The 19,506-nt window shown below is 37.8% G+C and overlaps 1 long non-coding RNA gene across 1 annotated transcript; it reads right to left on the bottom strand.

Annotated features, from left to right (window-relative positions):
• Positions 1-5,866: 5,866 nt before the first annotated feature.
• LOC134814462 (uncharacterized) lies at positions 5,867-6,286 on the bottom strand. The gene is made up of 2 exons (XR_010160170.1): positions 6,197-6,286; positions 5,867-6,044 (listed from the first exon to the last, which is right to left on the bottom strand). It is a non-coding gene; the product is annotated as an uncharacterized LOC134814462 (long non-coding RNA).
• Between the last annotated feature and the right edge of the window lie 13,220 nt (positions 6,287-19,506).

Below are 19,506 nucleotides of genomic sequence, written 5' to 3' on the forward strand. Positions count from 1 at the left end.
CTTGTACTTGTACGACGCGCGTAACACTAACAGGTCAAGTCCTTCCATTCCACTCCGCACTCGGTTGAATTGACGGGTAAATGCTAACTCATAGTCATCTGCACGTATAGTACTTCATCTTGTCTGATGTTGTTAACACTTGTAATTAAGTTAGCAGCATCCTCGAGTACACAGGCCATCCAGCCTTTTGATACTGATAGCGGGGTCTCCCTCTCGATCTTTTTCCATAGTCAAGCAAGGTTTCCAATCGTAAAATTCCGATTACGCGTACGTAATATGTGAACGACCCCTATATGCTATAAACTTGGGGTTTGGGCGGTGCTCAGCCTGTCAGTGTCAATGTCATTCCACCGCAGCTTTTATTTATGAACACTATTAGTATTAGCCTGGGTCCCCAGGTAAGCACGCCCGAGAACGTCTTCATTGGCTGAGACATGGCAAAAACACTTTATCTTCAAGATTCTTCTCGGGAAGGTCAGATGGAAAACCTCAATGAGTCAAAACGTTTCATCTGCCTTTTAGTTTTAGTAGTGTTCGTAATAAAATGCTTGGAGGACTTCGCCGCTTCGACGCGCCGCGCGAACTAGCATTCTTGCTTCGCATCGAAGGGAGGGAGTAATTACTTTTTCTACAACCAAAATCTGGTTGTAAATCCAATATGGACGATTTGCTGCGCCGCGCGCCGATTTACTTGGCATATCACTGTTGCATCGTTTTAAATTAGATAAATGACATCCAATTTATTATAATTAGTATGTAAAATATTATTAAATGCTAGTATTAAATATTCATATAAATTTAAAGAAACATTTTTGGTATTGATTTGTTAAACTTTAGCTAAGAATGAGTTTAAACATGCGCATCTGTGACTTAATTTTACAACCGTGGTGGATATCGTCGACATTATTTCGCGTTGGATATTACAAAATTGTCTTCGTACGGATAGGGTAGCAACAAATTTAAACCCCTATTTATTTATGTTGTATGCAAGTTGATACATTTTTGTTGACTGGAGTAGTTTTTAATTAATTATTTAAATATAATAAAGTAGTAAAAATAGTGATTAAGACCATTTTAATGAAAATCCTTTTAAAAAGGAATTGAATAATTGCTATATCAGGCCTACTAGTGGAATTAGCTTACTAGGTTGTGGGTCCTTGATCGGATAGGACAGAAATAGTCCCATTTTGATGTCGTTTTTCATTCTTGCTCTAGAGATCTATGCTTGTTTTCTTAGCTCAGTTTTTCGTTCTTACTGTTTTTATGCCAGAAGTTTGTTATCGCCAAGCGTGATTTTACTTTTTCTAGCTGGATAGCTGTCGGTCAGTCGAATATAAAGTCTAGTAGTAGTAATATTTACAACTTTCTTTCTAGTTTATATATGCAATTTACTTTCAATTAAAGAATTAAGATAAATTCACATTCTCAACTGTATGGAAAACATTCTGTCGAAGGACTGTTTGCCATTTTAACAGACTAGCCATAATTCTAACGGCCCTGTTCTATAAATTTTTTCGTTATTCTGTAGATTTTGACTCTGCACAGCAGCAGTTGGCAAAAAGGTGAGAACCGATTTGATTCGAATACAATAATAGATCAAGAATTTGCCAAAACTTAGCAACCCCCAGTTTTTTCTTGTTATTATCCTGCTGAAATCTTCTCTAGATTTTATTGACTTTGTCCATGATCTTCTCCGTCAGTGTTTCCACTTGCTCCGCTTTGATAAGGTTCTTAACAGAAATTGTAAATCCTCAGCACAATCAACTGTGTAACTTTGACTTAAATAATGTGTACATTAATATCATTCTGACTCTGCAACGAAATTGTTAGTTCAAATTAGTTAAAGTAGGTACGTATATTCCTTAAACTGTGTCTGTATGCTCCAAACTTGTCGATCGTCATGAGCCTGTTTTTGTCTCCACTTTTGTCTTACCTTACATTGTGTTTATGAATATTCAACCTTCGACTGTTAATATTCAACAGATTACCGTTCAACAATTTTAATTCTACTTACTTATCGAAGTTGTGATCATCGAACTCTCATAGTGCAATTTTAATGCTGTTTTCGTTGGTTTAACAATTAACTTACGATACTTGAGTGCTCTGATATCAATTCTTCTTTACAATTATAATGATTCGCATGATAACGTGATGACTGCTGGTCTTAAGTCAATCTGCTTAATTGAATGTATTCAAACATAACCAGGAAGACATGATAATGAAGACGTTTAAAAATGCGTATTTGAAAACTGTTGCTCTTTTATTTTCCAAAGCAACAGGACCATTACTGTGTTTTAGTAATTCCCTACAATTTACAAGCCATAATATCTTACTGTTTGCATATCTGCAATTTAACCTTGAAATGCTGCTGCACATGTAGTTACCGTGTTTAGAGCAGTGTCTATTTTTCTCAACTTTTGGTCAAATTTATCATGGTAACGATTGATTTGGTTGCTTATTGAGATACTATACTGGATTTACGGGGAATAGGACAGAGAAAATTCTGGACACCTGTCAGCAATGTAAACATCTTATTCGTCGTTGCCCGCCCTGATTTGCTTCCTTAAATCTGATATAGGTTTGCTATCGTACGGTCGAGTGTCTATTACTCTAGTAGCTGAGTGTAGTCAAGTGTAATCGTTGATTATTAGGTCATTCCAAACCAAAATCATCTAGATACCCAATTAGTATCGCTATTGCCAGTTTTTTGACATTTCATAAAACATCAAACCCATCAAAATATCTTATTTAACTTTCCAAGTTAAATATTGAATAGTCATTAAAAGTGGTTTAATTTCACCCTAATTAATTTTTCAACGAAGGAGGGAGCTGGTATTAGAGGAATATTAAAATGTAATAATTAAATGTAGAGGGATTTGTGTGGTATTGATGAGTGAGTCACAGTATTTAAAAAGGTTCAGGAACTGGAGTTAATCAAGTATCTTACCAAAAATCCGCACAATCATTTAAGTATAGTAGGTTTGTGATGTTATTTGGCTCCAGTAGGGTTTAAAGATCAAAAAAAATTTGGGTGGAAATTAAATTTCTGTGTCTATGAAGTCTGTGGCCACGCCCTTTTATACGATCGTGGGAAAATCTTACATGTTCCTGAAATAAATTCATATTCTTATAATTAAAGCATATAGGGTATCCAAACCAATTTTTTTTGGCTCGGGAAATCGATTGGTGATGTCAATTTGACTCTCAGACCACTCCCTGATAAGATAACCACGCCCATATTCACAATCGAGCTTCAAAATTCCAAAAAATGTAAGTGATTTTCTTGGACAAATTGGGTGTCGAAACCAATGTTTTTTGGCTCGGGAAATCGATTGGTGATGTCAATTTGACTCTCAGACCACTCCCTGATAAGATAACCACGCCCATATTCACAATCGAGCTTCAAAATTTCAAAAAATGTAAGTGATTTTCTTGGACAAATTGGGTGTCGAAACCAAAGTTTTTTGGCTCAGGAAATCGATTGGCGATGTATATTTGACTCTCAGGCCACTCCCTGATGAGATAACCACGCCCATATTCACAATTGAGCCTCAAAATTCCCATAAATTTAAGTGATTTTCTTGGACAAGTTGGGTGTTGAAATCGTTGTTTTTTTTGGCACAGGAAATCGATTGGTTACGTCTATTGCACGAAAATGCCACACAGAACTAAATTGAAACAGGTTTTTGAAATAGGTTGCATCAAAATAATATAATATTTAAACATAATGGATATTAATGATAAAAATAAATAAAATCATAGGTATGGTCATTTATTTTCGCAATTAATGCAAAGGCAAAAGTCTGAACATTTTGACCCTCCGCTTTAACACAAGAACAATGTTTAGTTTTGCATCCAGTTTTACATCGGCAAGTGTTGCAAAGTTCATCAGGAATGAGGTGAAGTTCCTTGTTGGCATAAAGGTCGCCCTCCTGATCTGCCCAGCCATATTCAAGAGCATTAAGGGTACAGCGTTCATGTTCTGGTGTTAAAAGATTGGAACTTTCTTTCAAAAGGTACCACCATCTGCATCGTCTTATATGCCCATTCCTAATAGAATAAGAGGTTGGAGGAAGACCAAGAGCAGAACCAGTTTTCTTGTGAACCTGAAGTCTCAGCTCATCAAATGTTTTGACTCCATTTGAAGCTGATAAAACGTTTACAAGATATTCTTCTGCGACCTTTAGTTGCTCCTCGTCTAAAGTTGCTGTTTTGCCAAAACTGCGCAGACTTTTCTCCGGGTCAGCAGTCAGTGCACACCTCTTTGACCCCACTTTGCTTAGGTGATCAGATCCTGTTACTAGATGTGAACTGAGAATTTCTTGACAAAAGTCTTCTTCCGAATCTTTCAAACATTATGTGCACTGGCAACATCCTTCGCTTCTCACCTTTACCAAGCTGCAAGAATAAGTTCTGTAACCCAAGACTATGAAATTTTTCAAAGTAGTGTAACAACAGCACCAGTACATCAGTATCCTCTGATACCACTGTGACACGAGACCTTGAAAACATAGTTATGTCCCATGCAATATGTGGTATTATCCTGAGGTCTGCTTCTTCGTATTTGAGGTTCAGCTGATCAATTTGTTGTACATTACCCTGTTCATTAAGATGGAGTGCTGGTTTAGAGACATTTTCCACAACTGTACCACTGAAAATGATTGATTTGTTGACCTTACGAGCCAAATCACAAACATGTGACGTTACAAAGCTCTGGAACTTTTCTTTGTTTGCAGAGCCCAAAACTTCGGCATCTGTTCGGGAACTTTAGTGTCGCTTCTTATTCTTGCTAGGCGGATAATACCGCCAGCGGCAGCAATCCTGGTAGCTCTTTCACCGCCCTTAAGAGAATTTTCCATGTAGCTGTCAAAAACGATGTGAAAAAGTGCTACATCGGGAAACCTCTTGAAAACTCTGGCAAATGCTTCTGCCACCATCATCCCGAATGTCCAGGTTGAAGGGTTATCCTGGATTCCAAATAAAGACGGTGCTTTCAGGTCTTTAACTCTTGTATCCAAGCTTTGTCCCCTGATGAACGACATAAAGTCGACCACAACAGCCTCCTCGTTAGAAGGATTACATATAAGATCGTCAGTTTTGAAGGATGCTTTCTTTTCAAGCTCAGTGGCGTAACGTAAGGCCCCGCAGACCCCGCTATGCGGGGGGGCGCCGTGAGAGGGGGGCGCCAAAATTCTGCCGCCCCTCCTCATAATTTGGCGCCCCCTAGAAATATGGCGCCCCTGGTAATAAAATACTTGGTATATAAGGTCCAAAAGTTGTTAAATATCGTGCTACTGTTGTAAGATTTGTAAAATTCTAAAATTAAATATAGTGCAAAGCAAGCAGCCAGCGCGCGCTAAAAACACGTGGTAAGTGATAACGATATTGCAATTGTTATACAAACGTGGTATACAAAATTCGCGCGTGAGAATGTTTTGATTTTGTGGCAATTTTAGATATCAATGTTTACTTTTAACTTAGATCCCAATTTCATCGGCAGTCACTTATTGTAGTATTAATGATACTTCAAAAATAAAACACCAACATCTAACAGGTAGCAATAACAGATAAAAATATTGAAATAAAAAACAATTTACATTTTTCAATACTAGATAATATTTACATTACCGTACAGTTCATATTCCAAGCAACTCTCTTAAGTTTGGAAAGAGCATCAAATTTTGCCAGCTATTTCTTGTAAAGTTGTCTTGCTGTTAAGTTCTCGATTGAGATGATGGCTAAACTGTAAACTGCTTAATCTATCGTTTAGTTACCCATTGTGCTTCGGAGTTTTTAAATAGCTTCAGTTTGCTAAAGGATTTTTCAGCACTGGCTGTACAGTTATTCAGATTGGCACCAAAATCAACTTGAAGGCTGACAAGCTACGTAGCGAAATATTCACAGACAAATAAGATTTAATTCTTCAGTCAGGTCGTGCTTGTGGAGCTGGCTCAGTTGTTTTGCAGCTTTCGTCAGCGTACAATTGACTCCACATTTTGCATAGTATGTACTATGTACATGAAATCTTCCAACGGTAACGAAACCTGATTTGGGAAATTTGATGTTAATTTACAAATAAATCTGTAAACCACTTCCTTCTACAAATTTCACCACATGGCATAATACCTAACATAACTCCACAGATGCCACAATATTAAAGCCATTTACATGATTCAAAATAAACCTCAATACTTACTTCAATGTTTTCAGTCACATCCCAACTCTGCATATACAGTGAGCAACCACACTCCACACATATCGGCATTCGGCATCAGGCATGTAGTTCATATAAACACATGCTATATCCGGGAATTTCATTAATGTAAAGGTTTGCTCATTAATACATTTTTTTTAAACGTACGGAAACAATTCCTACAAAAATAGGTCACTCTTTGTAGTTACTAGTTGTGACACCATACAACAGCCATTTCAAATCATTACTACTTCTGGCAGCAAAACAAAGTCGGCTACAACTGCAAGTTCTAACAAATAACAATAATCATTCGAACAACTACCAATAAATAGAAAAGTATACATTCAAATGTTTAACATCATCATCTGGTAACAACCATAGTCCATACTACCATAAAAACTCGCTAACAGCATGGACAATCAGTACAGTGAGTACAGCTCACACACGCACTTTTCAATTGTATAATATTTAAGTTCACCATTCCCCCGTATGTTGCCATGGTAACTGTCCCAACGGAGCGTCAAGGATATGATCGGTTATAAATCGGTATTAAGTATATCACTACATTAAGTGTTTCTAAGGTGTGTCCCATACATTAGTTTAGTGTTACACTCAGTGTGTAATACTTATTTCCTCGACGATTTGCTTAATAACACGAAACCATTTGTGTAAAGATTACATTTGATCGTACCAACTATTTAAGCTCCATTTATCCGTTGAACATGGATGTTAAAACGAAGAGGTCAGTTGATATATTACATCTGTGGAGTCTGAACACCTACCCAGTTACCAATTACCATGGTGATAATTCCAGAGATATCACGTGATTTGCTAACCAAGTAATGCTATAATTGAATGCGTATAAAGTGCACTGATCTATCTCATTGCCTTGAAATGACGTGGCATACTTGTAATCTAGCGGCAGTATTCAGTAATGTTTTACTGATCAAGCTTGTCAGTAAAATTCTTTAACCATTCCCCGAATCCCCCGTATGTTGCCATGGTAACTGTCCCAACGGAGCGTCAAGGATATGATCGGTTATAAATCAGTTATTAAGTGTTTCTAAGGTGTGTCCCATACATTAGTTTACTGTTACACTCAGTGTGTAATATTTGTTTCCTCGACGATTTGCTTAATAACACGAAACCATTTGTGTAAAGATTACATTTGATCGTACCAACTATTTAAGCTCCATTTATCCGTTGAACATGGATGTTAAAACGAAGAGGTCAGTTGATATATTACATCTGTGGAGTCTGAACACCTACCCAGTTACCATGGTGATAATTCCAGAGATATCACGTGATTTGCTAACCAAGTAATGCTATAATTGAATGCGTATAAAGTGCACCGATTTATCTCATTGCCTTGAAATGACGTGGCATACTTGTAATCTAGCGGCAGTAATGTTTTACTGATCAAGCTTGTCAGTAGAATTCTTTAACCATTCCCCGAATCCCCCGTATGTTGCCATGGTAACTGTCCCAACGGAGCGTCAAGGATATGATCGATTATAAATCGATTATTAAGTGTTTCTAAGGTGTGTCCCATACATTAGTTTACTGTTACACTCAGTGTGTAATAATTGTTTCCTCGACGATTTGCTTAATAAAATGAGTAACGTTCTATTATATCCTATTAGCTACATTATGTTTCTGACAAACTTACCAATTCAATACAGAACGAAATTAACTAACAACCAACATTACATAATTTCTCAGTGTTTCTCAACACTGAAGCGCAAACAGTTTAAGAGTACTACCAAGTTTAAGAGTACTACCAATCATGATCAGTATCTATAATATTCAGTATTATTCTATCGATGTTATCATCTACAGACTACACACATCTAGAAGACACCAACCAACACTCCTCATTGAACACAGTTATCATTATCAATAACATATGAATAATATTAACCTGCGACAACGGACAAGTAAGAAACGGCATCGTTGCCTAAACTTCGACTAAAATGAGTCCTACAAAATTGACTTATCTCCACTGAATCAGTTCCTCGTAATAAAGACTGAGCTAAACGTAGAAACTGCTAAAACAACTCAGTAGTAAATATTGATTGTACACCGCCCAGACTCCCAATGCAGTTCTACATATTCGACCAGCTGTGAGGATATTTATAATAACATACATTCGCATAATGTTCGCGTAAACTAAGTACGGCATATTTGATATTTTACCCCATTGATGATTACAATTTACATGAACGACCGGTAACCTTAATATAATATAAATTTTTGTAACATATACAGCAGCTTAAAACAGTTCTCCTCGTTACACTAACAATATGAAACACACAATTCACAAAATTGTTTCATTGTTTATCACAAATTAACAGTAACACCACTAATCAGACAAATGACAAATTACCTAACGGCTGTTTCGAATGTAATGTCTAATGTCAAACGACAATGAAACGCGAACAAGATTTTGACATTGTGTAACCGACTTATCATTAGTGTCCAGTACATGATACATTTATTATTACCATAACGCGTCGTCCCTCTGCATAGTCCAATCACAACCGTTAACAGGTATCACGAGATAATATTTTATCCAACGCGAAAACAATCAAGCGCAAATAACTGGCGATTTAATTACTAAATCGCGCGGCTTACATGTAAAATTATTTGCGCGCGGCTTCTCACTTTCCAAATTTAAATTTTATTGGCACACATTTATATTCCGTTGTAAAATTAAAAAATTGTGATGGCAACGGCCCTCGGACAAATCAAGCGAGCGAAGCGAGCGCGCTCCAGAAAGGGGGGCGCTTTTTGAGTTGAGCGGGGGGGGCGCCAAAAAGTAACGTTACGCCACTGTATATGTTAAATATGTCTCTACATGCCATGTATTACATCTCCCTTACATCTCGGTGTACACTGTTCATGCCAATTTTACATTTTTACCGAAACTGGTTAGGTCGCTAATAGAATCACCTAGAAATATTCTTTGAGAAATCACGTGGGCGGCGCGCTGATATCAAGTGACATAAATCATAAATTTGTAATCAGGGGACCGTACAAAGTAGCGCTCCTTATAAGGTTTAAATATTCCGTTACACGGTTCATACTTGATTTATAGGCTACACTTGAATGTATCGTGCTAAAAAGTCTTCTTGATATCGATAAACGAGGCGCTAACATTTAATTGTCTTACATTAAAATCAGGCGGTATAAGATCAATACGAATTACGAAAGTTGAAACACAGCATAAAATAGTTTATCGAATAATCTTTATTGTTTTTAATGTGTACTACTCATTTTCTAACATATATCCTGATCATTATTGTAACTACTAACCAAGTTATCATATTTGGAACAAGAATATGAAGTGAATACCTATTTAATCTTGATTCACATATTTCTCTAATTTAATTTCCAAAATTCTGATATCTGATTATATAATGGTAATCTGTCGCACATAGATATAATATGTTTATGTCTTATCAATAAATGATATTTTCTTATAGGATGGTTACTAAGACACTACTCTACTGTCTACAGGAGAAAAAAAGTCGACTTGCCTTATGCCTTGCTTTGCGTGTTTCAGCTGATGACTATAACTCTCAAGTGCGAAATGTTTGTCAAATACAACTATAAAAGGTTTTTATTTAAATGTCGATAAATTGGGAATTTTTGAAACAGAGTTTTACAGTTGAACATTTTAATAAACTTACTTATGATAGCTGCTAAGCTGAAATTATCATGATTCATTTTTCAGCAATATGCAATGATGAGTAGCTCAAATTTATCCTTGTGAAGTGCCATGCTGTTGTATTTTGCGCACTTAACGACTTAGTTGAGATCATACTGTAATATCTCAGCATCTGCTTGACTATAGATGTGCCGTAGAATTTATTTTATATAATTTAATTTCCAAAATTGTGATATAGTGGTCGTCTTCTTAAATCAATATAAATATGTTCATGTCTTATCAATGAACCTTATTTTCTCATAGGATGGTTACAAAAACTGGGGAAAAACTGCACTGTACGCAGACAAAAACAAGCCGTATTGCCTAAGCTTCAGATGATAAAAATTACTCTTCAAGTTCAGACGATTTTACAATAACAAAATCTCAGGTAAAATAGTTATACATTTTATACTTATCATTTATTATGTGGGTATCATGTTCTATAAGTTAGTTTCTTTAATCTACGAACTGCTCTGTAAAAATTGCTTACAGCAATAATATATATTGTAGATAGCTGCTAATATATAAGCTAATATATTTGGTGAAATTACCTTAAACAATTTTTCAGGGACAAACGAAAATCAACAGTTCGTGTCATGTCCGAGGATATTTCCTGAATAATTTTGCTGTAAGTTACTAATTTGTATTAACTTTAAGGTTGATTAAAAATACGGTATGTAAGTTTCAAATGCGTTACGGTGCCGTCTTATTACTGATCTGAAACAAGAATATGAAGTGAAAGAATTTTGAGCATTTCAGTGATGATTTATATAACACAAAAATTGTGTTCATGTAATTTCAATCTTTAATCCAATAGGTTAATAACTTTTTTTCAGTTGGAATATGAGCGGACTACATAAGCCTGACAATCCTGATTCCTACATCCGTAACTTCAAGGAGGTTTCAAACGGGATTGGAGCTACGTGTACGGTGTACGTCTGCGGACTGGGATGTGGCAATAAAATGGAAAAACGCTATCAAAATGTCAATTATATAATGAATAATTACTATTCGTTTAAAAAAATTATTAGATAGGGAAGAAGCAAGATTTTGTTCAAAATTTAAAACTTTTGGGGATTCAATAGAATAGAAACTGAACGGTATTTGTAAATGTTTAGCCCCTTATTTATTTCACAGATAGGGAAGAAGCAAGATTTTGTTCAAAATTTAAAACTTTTGGGGATTTAATAGAATAGAAATTGAACGGTATTTGTAAATGCTTAGCCCTTTATTTATTTCACAGATAGGGAAGAAGCAAGATTTTGTTCAAAATTTAAAACTTTTGGAGATTCAATAGAATAGAAATTGAACGGTATTTGTAAATGTATAGCCCCTTATACATTTCACACGGTGGCTAATTTGGGTAATATCTGGCTGTATTATTTGATGGATCTGATCTTAATATAAATATATATATTATATATATATTTATATTTCATATAATATAACTGTAAAGTGTAAATAAAGCAGGTATTTGGAAGAGATGATAATATGCTTGTTTATAATACTTTATCGTGACTGTATTAACAAGAACTTTCAGCATTATTGATATTCAATAACGGAACAGCGGGTTTCTAGACTAATTACTATTAGTGCATTTTTGTTTTACATTTATCTCTAGTAACAATTTCTTCTTAGATTTACTATTTTCAACATTAAATTAAGATTGTTTAATGTCATTTCATGTGTTGTTTCAATGCTGCTATTTCCCGAGTGGAATTATACCCAGAAATAGATTTTGATAGGTTTTACTTTTGATGATTATATGAATTTTTCTTGTAAAAGTTTGTATCTAAAATGTTGTACAGATGTAATTTATTTACGAAGGATTCAATTTAACATAGCGTGTTTCCCTTCGTGTCTAAATGAAGCATATGCATTAATTCAATTCGACAGGACTTTTGGTTTGCAAGGTGCACTTAAAATAACAGCCTTCCTAATGGACGACTACCTGACATTCATTAAAATGTTGTCAGATGGAAGGAGGATCGTAAAAATATCAATTTTAACGCTCCCAGTTTGACTACGCTGGCCATGCGCGGCTCTTTTACACGTGCTAGATGACCATTTTGTGTAAAGAAAGTACAAATCGTCATCAATTTGTAAAGACGCGCATCACAATGCGCGTGATCAGAGTAAATATCTCAACCCATCGTCGATCGTTGCTCTGCTTCGCAGAGCAACGATCTCGATGGGTTGACATCGTCAACCAATAAAATACTAACTCATAGTCATAAGGGGGGTGCTGCAACCACCTACAATTAATATATGATATAGTGGGCTATGACATGAAATATTAGGTAGTGCGCCATTGACTGACGTGAGCGCTCGTGCCGACTGTAGGATGGTTTTTTAGCGCTAATTTCGGCCAGCACAAATTTCTTTAACCCATTAGGGACGATAGGGTCGTTTACGACCCACCTTTTCTAGAGGCTATAGAGGACAAACCATAATACTAAACGCAACGAATCTTTCGCACATATGCTCAAAATTTATTGGGCTACATTATTGACTGTCCAGTCGAGACCCAATTAATTACTAACAACTAAATAATTAGGCTAATTAGTCGTCATAATTGGAAAATATTTCACTTTACTTCTTGCCTTGATTGGGACATTAAAACTTTATGTAGGCTTATTTTGTTGAGGACAAAATAGTTGCGGGCAACGATTTCCTTGAGACATATGAAAAGCCCGTGATAATCAGATGTTCACAAACAGAGCTAGACGCTGTTTACTAACTGCGGTCGCATACGACCCACTCGTCCGGGTCGCAAACGACCCATCACGGTTTTTCGGCTTTAACTTCTGAAACAAATACGTTAGGATAAAATAAAAACTGTAGCATAAGTTAAAAACATATGGTCAATACTGTGTAACTCTAACTTTTTAAAAATAAAGAATTTGGGTCATTAACGACCCACTCGGCTCACTTGCTTATTACTACATATGTCCATGTAACTTCTTGAATTCAGCCTAAAGCATGACATCATAAGTTCAAAATTGCCTCTCAGCAAGTGATAATCATCATAAACTGCGAAAAATCGGTTAAATGGGTCATTAGCGACCCACTAGGACCACAAAATTGATTAATTAAATATAATGTTGTCAAACTTTTACAAATATTAGTATAAAAACATGTTATATCTTGGTCATTACTCCTGTACGTTGATTTAACTTTTAAAATCGATCAACTGGGTCAATAACGACCCACTCGGAAGTTGAACCACCTCATCAATTATTATCAGTATCATGCTGTTCCACCATCAAGAAAGACACTCGTAGGTCTTAATTCCACGCAAACCACGGGTGGCTGACTACTAGCCCTTCTGAGATCCAGGGCCAACTGAAGGGCCGTCATCACTCATCAAAGAGCTGCGAGAATAACACTACTGCATATGCCTGGAGTTGCGTCCTGACTATAATACTATGGTGCGTGGAAATCTGTACCGAAAGGACCGTGGCCGTGCCGCAAAAGAAAAGGAATCGGCCCTCGTTCCTAACTTGCTAGGTAATAGCCATGCTGTTGTTGTTGCTTATTAGATTCTGTTACCTTTTTCGTCAATTTCGAATCTTGGTAAACGACCTGCTACAACCCACCGCTTGAGACCCAGGGTCCCACGGTGATCAGATCATGTCACTCAAGAAAAATCCCCTGAACGAAGTATACGAGATATCATGTAACCTTGGGTAAATACTGAAAGACGAGTGGTCAAATTGCATATTCTAATCCAACATGCCAATATGTTTTTTTCATTCCTAGAAAGTACGAGAATAACTAAACAACTGCTGCATTCAGATGGCTACATCTACAGCTCTGTGAAGAAGGACAAGGAAAAAGCCCCCCCCCCCCCCCCCCCCCCCCCCATTTGGCTGGCGGTGCTGCAACCTGCAATCTCTCAGACAACTACCTCGTTTTGGGTAACAAACCCCGCAACAACGAGGCAGCTTTCAAAACGAAAACAAGTATTACGTAATCGGCCGAGAGGGAGGGGAGTTTCCAAATGATTAAGCTTGTGTAATTTTGACATAATAGCTATGTGGTGGGGGGGGGGGGGGCGTAAAAATTGTCTAATAAGTGATTACGTAATATATGAACGGCCCCTAAGAAGTAAAAAAAGGGAGCTGCGAAGAGAGTAGATGCAGCCATCTGAAATCTGAATCCAGCAGTTGTATAGTTCTTCTTGGACGTTCTAGGAATCGGGAAAGGATAGGCATGTTGTTTGCTGTCTCACGACATTACGGTCGTGTACTAACAGCTGATAAACTCACCTACCTATCAATCCAATTCTGCCCATTATTCGTCAGTCATTGGGTGACGTGATCTGCAGATTACCGTGAGACTCCAGATCTCAGAAGGGCTAGTAGACAGCCACCCGTGGTTTGCGTGGAATTAAGACCTACGAGTGTCTTTCTTGATGGTAGAACAACATGATACTGATAATTAATGTCGTGGTTCAACTTCCGAGTGGGTCGTTATTGACCCAGTTGATCGATTTTAAAAGTTAAATCAACGTACAGGAGTAATGACCAAGATATAACATGTTTTTATACTAATATTTGTAAAAGTTTGACAACATTATATTTAATTAATCAATTTTGTGGTCTTAGTGGGTCGCTAATGACCCAATTAACCGATTTTTCGCAGTTTATGATGATTATCACTTGCTGAGAGGCGATTTTGAACTTATGATGTCATGCTTTAGGCTGAATTCAAGAAGTTACATGGACATATGTAGTAATAAGCAAGTGAGCCGAGTGGGTCGTTAATGACCCAAATTCTTTATTTTTAAAAAGTTAGAGTCACACAGTATTGACCATATGTTTTTAACTTATGCTTTTTATTTTATTTTATCCTAACGTCTTTGTTTCAGAAGTTAAAGCCGAAAAAACCGTGATGGGTCGTTTGCGACCCGGACGAGTGGGTCGTATGCGACCATAGCTGTATCTTTTAAAGTAAACGAGATACAGATTAGCTTTTTTGGATATCTCATTTTTGCTGTAAAGTGACCTAGTGTGTTAAACGGCATCAAAATCGGCAAACTTTAAAACTCGTCGTCCCTAATGGGTTAAACGAATATCCCCAGGAACCCTGACCGGATGGGGCTTAACTTTGAAAGTAAAAGAGTTAGAGACTTTCGGTTTTTTGTAACATGTTCCTCTTTTAAAAGTAACGTTACCTCTCCAGGAGGAAAATTCAAGACAACGTAATTGTTGAGTTATCTCAAAATCTCCAGAAAAGTCCCCTTTCGATTGCAACTTTAACTTTGCGGATTCCTGTACTCTGGTTGGCTGAATTGTGTCACGTGGTAGCTGCCTGAACATTGGAATACGCCACGCGTGCAAATCATGCTTGTTATCGCGCGCGAGGTCAAGCCGTCTGTTTAAATTAAACCAACTCTAGTACCACCACCAGCCGGTAACTTTTCCTGGGTCGACCTTGTACATAAAAATATTGACGGATGTTACTCGTCTTTAGTGGTTAAGGGGTTTTCCAAACTCCAGGGGCTCGTGAAGTGTCTTACATTGATTCACGATGTCAATCCTTCGCATCTCGCCGATCTGCATACGGATTAATGCATTCCAACAAGACACGCGCTAAAGACGCGCAGTTTACTGAGTGATGCCACCGATTTCTTTAGACACATTGATGTCATTATAATTTAGCGTGACCGGTAATAATCTGGAAATCAGAAGGAGACAACACATGTATAAATTACTAAAAAAAGGAGTATCAGTTTACAGGATTGACTTCGAATAGATATTAGATAGGAGATTAATAACTCTCGTGCCAACTTTAGAGACGGTAACCACATTAAACTGATTGGGCGACATCTGTCCGGCTCATAAAATAGGTCATTCGGACAATAGTTAATTCGTATCCTACTGTACGATTTTCTTGAAACTAGTGGTTTAAGGACGGATAATCTGTGTAAGTTTGAGCGAGTTTCTATGTGCCAAATTTGAGATATCACTTCAAACACAAGGAAATAGTGCTGTCAGACAGATGTCGTGTTACCTAAATTGAAAGGGCGTGTAATATATTCATAATCATATTAATTCATGACCTATATCTCCTCCGTATAAGTTTTCCTAATCAAATCCTCGTTTACGCACGAGACTGCGAGACAATTAAACTTATGTAGGTTAGTATGATATCTAGAGTTGAAATTTCTGCATCCACACGTGTTGATAGATCCAACGAAATAACAAAATATACAGATATACAATTAGTGAACTGACAAATAATCCAATGGGTGGACATAACTTGGACAACACAGACACGTAGCAGACTTTTCTTTTACCACAAACTTTTCGAGCAACAGAATTTAACTTTCCGGTTCATATGCAGTGTTGCTGGTCATTTAATTTTATTCCCATGTGTAGCAATGTCACGGTCGTGTTTTACCCAGGTGTATCTATCACTCAGAATTTACTTTTTATTACATCTAAATAATTTATCTAAAAAAGTGTGAATCATACTTATACCGATCTCAGTAACCCAACGGATTAAACCATGTTGAGTAAATGAGAAAGATATAGTGTCTTGCTAACACACCCATACCCCTAGCATTGGCGTGAATATCCCACTTCTTCGATTCTAGACTATACTTAGGAAATAACTGGTAGTTCCTGTCGCCCCATGAACTAAGGAAACTACTAAAGACATCAAGGTAAAATAATTTAAATTTGGAACAAAGACTAAAGAGTAATTTGTTCATAGAGACCACATTTTGTTCTCCTTTGGGGTTACCGTTAGCAGGTATAGGGAGAAGGGACTGGACAAAGATATTTGCTGAGGGAGCTAAGGATTTAATTTTGGACATAAAGTTCTGCAGAGGGCTTTTAAGGTGTATAATGCCAGTCTGACAGTATCGTATGTCGTTAGTTCCTACACACACAAACAGTTTCTTAATCTCTAAATCAGGGTGGTCTCTCACAAATTGCTCGATTAAGTGTAATACAGCATCAATCTTGCGACCACCCTTTATACTTATAGCGACTTTGAAAACTGTCTGTTTACCCTTGGCGGGTTTTTATATTTCCAGTCGCTCGAAGTATCTCCAGCGAGGAGTATGATCTTCTTCTTAGGGGGGCTAACGGGAGGCCAGTGTTAGGAGGGGGAGGATGATGAGGACGGGTAGAAGGATGATGAGGAGAAGGACGAGAAAAGGTAGGAGTGGTGTACGGGTCAGTTAGGTTCCTAAAGAAAAGACTGTATCTAACACCACCCGGAGGAATTCTATGCAGTAGTCTGGATTGACAACCAGCCTTCATGATATTGAGAGACTGGTCTGTCGCTGGCACAGATAATTCTGGGGGAGAAGGGGTACCTTTCCTGCCTGAAGGGTTGTTGTCGTTCCTTATAAAGTCCAGTGTTCTTGCTGCACCGAACGACACCGTACAAATGTCACTGTCCTGATCAATCAATGGTTCGTTGTCGTCATGGTAGTTCAGGTTAGCTCCTTTACAGGACATACAGCTGACAAGACAGGCTGTCATGTTTCCAGAGGTGGCCTTATTGCTGTTAACAAGGTTCATCAGCTCGACAATTTTGGGGAAATCGTTGATCGGCTCGGGCTAGTTCTCTAGTTGACCACCCTTCCATACTTATACGAGTACATATGCCATCTTGCCAACAAACGTAATCCTATCTATGAGCTTCCTTTTGTCCATGAACAGTTCCAATACAGAACATCAACTGGTACTATACTCAGTCCTGTGGATCAGCTCCGTGATCTCGGTATAACAGTATCCAGTGATACGTCCTGGACATCACACATACGATCTAGTTGTGATAAAGCGAGGAAGATGGCAGCATGGGTATTCAGTGTCTTCCACTCTCGCAATACTGGTGTTATGTTAACACTATACAAGTCACTAGTCCGTAGCCACTTAGAGTATTGCTCTCCTCTGTGGAATCCGGCGAAAGTGTATGAAATTCAGGAGCTTGAAAGTGTACAAAGAACTTTCACTTCAAAGATCCATGGTTTACAGCATCTCCATTATTGGGATCGCCTAAAAACCCTGTCCCTCATGTCACTTCAGAGGCGCAGAGAACGTTACATTGTCATGCACATGTGGAAAATCCTACATGGTTTCACATCCAACGACCTTGAAGTACAGTTCACAGTAAATCCACGATTGGGTACCCTTGCTAAGGTTCCAGCTGTCCGTACAAAAAGCTCAGCTGCTCACCAGACTCTATATGAAACATCATTTGGTGTAATGGGTCCCAGACTCTGGAACTGTATACCTTCGCACATACGTGCAGTCTCCAAACATGATGGCTTCAAGCATCATATGACAGCATTCATGCTTTCCTTGCCGGATAAACCGCCAATCCGGGGCTTCACATCACCGAACTCCAATTCTATACTGGACTGGCGTAACGATCGAGAGGCATCTTCTCTCTGGGGTGGTCAGCAACTCTGATGGCCTGTCGAGTTTCGACGAAGCAGATCAAAGGTATCAAAGGTAAGGTAATCATTGCAGGGACTCAGCCACAAGGTCTTTACTTTCCTTACTGTTGTGCGGTCTTCATCGTTATAAGTTCTTTCATTACCCCATCAACCAGGGGCTCTGGAAGGTCAAGCTAGACGTGTTTCACAAGATCCGAAAAATGCTTAGGCTCAGGAGAAGTTGACGGTGATATAGGTTTTGGAGTGAGAAAGGACTCTGTAGAGGGAGTGGTAAGGGACTCTGTCGGATGATCTTCCAGAAGGATTTCAATGGCATCTTTGAAGTCTTCTTCATTGTCATTAATGAGGGAGAGAATGTGATTTTTTCTGCTCTTGGGAGGCACTGAGAAGCAATTCAGTGATGAAGGTAGGTAGAAGTGGGGTTGGGTTAGCTTGCATCAATGGACAAAGTTACACCAAATGATCAGGATGGCAATCAGGGTACTAGGCAGCAGTCATCAGACATTCCCCGTAAAATGGAATGTAACGGCCTGAAAATAGAGACGGGCAGAGAGTTAAACTTGTCTCATGGGGGTAAATTAAGTACCAATAAAGATCAGAGGAAGAGAATGGATCAATGATAACAATTTAAAGTTATAAGGTAAAATGTGAATCTAAAATGGACTATATTCAATTACTAGCCTGATTGAGAAGTTTAGGACTCCAGACAAGCGGGGGATGCTAGGAGTGCTGCCGCTGCTACCCTTTATGCCAACTTCACAACCCCGGGACTTCGGCTGCTTTTACTCTGACATCGGCTGACTTCCGTTGCCATAGTTTTTAAATATGTTCCTGAACGAAGTTGCAATAATGCTAATAGATTTGATACAGCTCAGCAGTCACTGTCTTCAAATAAAGAGTGTTCCAGTTCTGCAGTCTCAAATGTTTCGCCAGCTTTTCTTTTCATCGTGGTGTATAGAAGACAGACCCTGAAAAATACTTGTATTATGATGATATAGGTAATATACCCAGAATGAGTAAAATTGTATTATCGCAAATTTACTTATGTGGAAAACTCCAAAACAGAGTTTTCAGAAGTAACCGCACACGAGCAACTGCACGTAATTTGTGGTGGAAATATGTAACTCATTTACGAAGTCAGTTAAAAGAACCTACCTTATTTACCGATGGCAATTTTTTTGC

The sequence above is a fragment of the Bolinopsis microptera genome, chromosome 4 (assembly GCF_026151205.1).
Source record: "Bolinopsis microptera isolate Bmic1 chromosome 4, MBARI_Bmic_1.0, whole genome shotgun sequence".
In the NCBI taxonomy this organism is placed as follows: domain Eukaryota; kingdom Metazoa; phylum Ctenophora; class Tentaculata; order Lobata; family Bolinopsidae; genus Bolinopsis; species Bolinopsis microptera.